The sequence below is a fragment of the Vanellus vanellus genome, assembly GCF_965231255.1.
Source record: "Vanellus vanellus genome assembly, contig: HAP1_SCAFFOLD_35, whole genome shotgun sequence".
Classification (NCBI taxonomy): domain Eukaryota; kingdom Metazoa; phylum Chordata; class Aves; order Charadriiformes; family Charadriidae; genus Vanellus; species Vanellus vanellus.
In genome coordinates this window covers 1,512,256-1,515,822 of record NW_028128889.1, presented here as the reverse complement: position 1 = coordinate 1,515,822, position 3,567 = coordinate 1,512,256, and the positions used below count along the sequence as shown (strand labels likewise).

General features: G+C 49.2%; 1 pseudogene across 1 annotated transcript; it reads right to left on the bottom strand.

Moving 5' to 3' along the window:
* Positions 1 to 930, bottom strand: LOC309683845 (olfactory receptor 6M1-like; annotated as a pseudogene). The gene has a single exon. The product of its transcript is annotated as an olfactory receptor 6M1-like (transcript).
* Positions 931 to 3,567: the final 2,637 nt, after the last annotated feature.

Here is a 3,567-nt window from a genome sequence, read left to right as displayed (position 1 = left end):
CTATTTCCTGAAGATTATCACACTTCTCTTCAAGCCCACCTTGGGACCATCTTTCATCTGCTGGTTCCTCAGGCTGGAAATAAAGGGTCTCATCAAAGAAGTTATGACAGTTTTGAGAAGGGACACGGCCTGTTATAGAAAATGTGGTGATCTGAAGGCTGGACATGCAGGAAGATGCAGCTACTGTAGCCCAAGATGACAAGGATGAAGTGAGAGAAACATGCAGAGAATGCCTTTTGCCATGAGGAAGCTGACTACAACCTAAATATGGTACTAATGATGTACAGGTAGGACCTTGCTGTCATGCCCAGGGAGCCAAGGAGAATGATGCATGAGGCTCTGAAGGTGATCAGCTCAATAATGTGTGTTTCTGCACAGGACAACTTCATCAAAAGCACACTGTCCTAGAGGAAGTGCTCAATACCCTGCAGAAGGGCAGCCTGGCAACCGGGACAGTAGAGACACGGATGGCCAGGAAGCCTGCAGTCCACAAGCCCACCTTTAGGGCTGAAGGTAAAGCTGACTGTTCGAGAGCACAGGCTGCTGAAGAGGGTGGCATATGGCATCATAACGGTCGTAGGACATGACAACCAGAAGCACAAACTCAGTGCAGCCCAGAAGGCAGAGGAAGTAGCATTGAGGTAAGCAGCCTGCGTAGGAAGTGGTTTTGCTCCCTATCAGCAAGTTTCCGATGGCTTTGGCTGGGATGGATGTCGTGATGAAGTTCTCCACACGGGAGAGGTTATAGAGGAAAGAATACATGGGCCTGTGGAGGTCTCCTTCACCAAGAATGAGGGAAATGATCAGCAGGTTTCCCACTAACATCACCAGGTACGAAGGCAGGAGAGAGAATGCCATTGGGCCCTCCTGATGGCAGATGGATGGGAAGCCCAAGAGGGGGAACTCTGTGAGAGTCGTGTGGGTCAACATTTCTGCATCTGCTCTGCAGGGAGTAAGGGAGATGGTCAGTGGAGGAAGCAATGCCTCGGCAAGGTAAAAGAGTAGACAGAGCACAAGAATGTAGAATGATGAGAACAGAGATGCATGAGGGCATTCACAGTGACTCTTGAAGGAAAACAGAAGAGAAGAGAATCAACCTAGAGCAAGAAGACACCATTCTATGCACTGATAGCAAACTCAGCATGGGGCTAAGAGCAGGCATCCACTAGAAACCAGCGATCAGGTATTGTGTTTGAGCTCTTTACCCGAGAGTCACTTTAATGTCAATGGAGGAAAAATAGGCATTTGTCAATCATTCTTACTCTAGTCTATCTTAAACATAGCTTTTGATATGAGATAAAATGCACTCTAGTGAAAGATAAAACACCTCAGCAAAGTGGCTGAACCTTTTGATTAGGACAGGCATGGAGAGAAGGTGGCATGAAGATGGTGACAAAGGAGGAGGCATGTTGGGAAAACCACACCCAAGCAGGGAAAAGACAATCTTGCTGTCATTAAAACATTGTCATGACTGTCTTCCCAGTTGTACTTGAACTTTGCCAGGTACGGCAGGAAAAGTTAGTAACAGATTTCTCTTCAGTGACTGAAAATTTTCTTTTTCCTGCTGAAGAACAATTTTGATAAAACTGCCTGACTATAAGAAGGAAAAAAATAAAAGACGACTAAAAAAGCAAAATAGTAAAGGGGGGAAAGAAAAAGAAAAACCAAACCCGAAAATTAAGAGTACAAAAAGATTTTTTAAAGAATCACACAACTTCGTAAAACTTTTCAAAGATTGTTAACAAGTCCCCACGGAGGCTTTGGCAGTAATGGCTCTCAGAGGGACCCATTAACACTCCATGAAACTTTGGAGTTAACATCTGACTTCTACTTCTTGAGAGGTTTCTTCAGCTTCCTCTGTGTCTGAGGTTCATGGAATCAGCACCAAAATCACCAGAGGGGTCATTAAAATGCCTTGGGCTGCTCCTCTGCCGCTAAACTGGTCCAGGCTCCTGGGAGGGAGGAGGCTCATGGCAAGTGGGCATGCTGCAGAGAGACAGCTCTGCCCAGGAGGAGCTCCTCTGCAAAGCACAGCAGGGCAGGGTCCGAGGGCAGACGAGCGAGGCAGAGAGGGGTTAAAGGCAGTTTGGAGCGGGAGGACACTGAGAGCTCACAGAGAGAGAAATCTCCACAGCCCCTGACACGGTAAGTCTCTGGCTGCGGGGCAATGCAGCCGCAGCTCCTGCAGGGATCTCCTACAGCTGCCATAGCCCAAAACCTATGGGATCTCGCTGCAGTGTAGAGCAGGAGGACGTGCTCCAGAGCAGGGATCCTCTGCTGCACCATCAGAGGGAATGGGCACGATGGCTGCCTTCTCCCGGGGACGGCGTCAGGGCTGTGAAGGTGTGTGTGCAGGCACAGGTGCCCAGGGCTGTCCTTCTCAGCAGGGTCCCTGCACCCCAGGGGACCGTGTGCCGGGGCAGGGACTCTGCCGCCTGCCAGGGTCAGCACTCAGCCTGTCCAGGGAGCGCCCCACAGCCTGTGGCAGAAGCTGTGGGTCGAAGGATTGACCCCCGGCAGGGCAGGGCAGGGCAGGGTCCTTCTGCTGTGGAGAGGTTGCTGCATGGGTCAGGTTGGCTCACTGCTCTACATCACCCCAAGACGTTTCACAGGGGACTTCTCCAGAAGCCCGTCAAGACAAGGGCTACCTGGGAGTTGTCCTGGTTTCAGCTGGGATAGAGTTAATTTTCTTCCTAGAAGCTGCTGTGGTTTGGATTTGGTATGAGAATAATGTTGATAAGACATTTGGTTTGAGTTGTTGCTCAGTAATGCTCATATTAAGGCAGGGACTTTTTCATCTTCCAATAGAAATTGAGAGGGACCACAGGCAGGACAAGCTGGGCAAAGGAACGTTCCATACCATCATGCTCAGTACATAAATGGTGGGTTGGCGGGGAGCAGGAATCTGTGATCACTGCTTGGGATGGGCATCGGGTGGTAAGCACGTGTATTGTGTCACTTTTGGGTTTTGTATATACTTTTACCATTATTCTTTTCTTTTCCATTACTGTTATTTTTAACTGTCTTTGTCTCAACCCATGAGGTTTTTAACCCTTTTTTTTTTTCCCTTTTCTCCCTACCTTACTGAGCAGGGGGCTTGGGTGTGCGGAGGAAGTGAGTGTACTCCAGCATTGTCTTCTCCTCCCAGGGCTGAGGAGTGAACCGGCTCTGCTCATATCACTACACTTTTAAGACATACAGGACTTTCCTTGAGGTTTTCCTGCAGGAATATGCTGAGCAGCTCCACTTCATTACAAGTGGATGACCGATGAGGTAAAGAGTGAATTTCAGAAGCTGTCACGCCCTTTTCCAAATCCCTGCTGCTGTGGAGCAGGGATGACTCCTTGGGAGCCCACAAGCACCTCCCAAGCCCACAACTCGGACAGCACAAACCAGAGCTCCAACATGGGAGATTCAAAAAGTCCCTGGAAAAAAGGAGAGAGGCGATATGTCTTTGTGGGGGTTGGGGTTTTGAAGGGCAGGGAATGGGAAGAGATTTGCTCAGAGCTGCCCTGAGTTGTGAGTGTGCTTTCTCAGTCAGCAGTACCTCGTGAATCAAGGCATCAG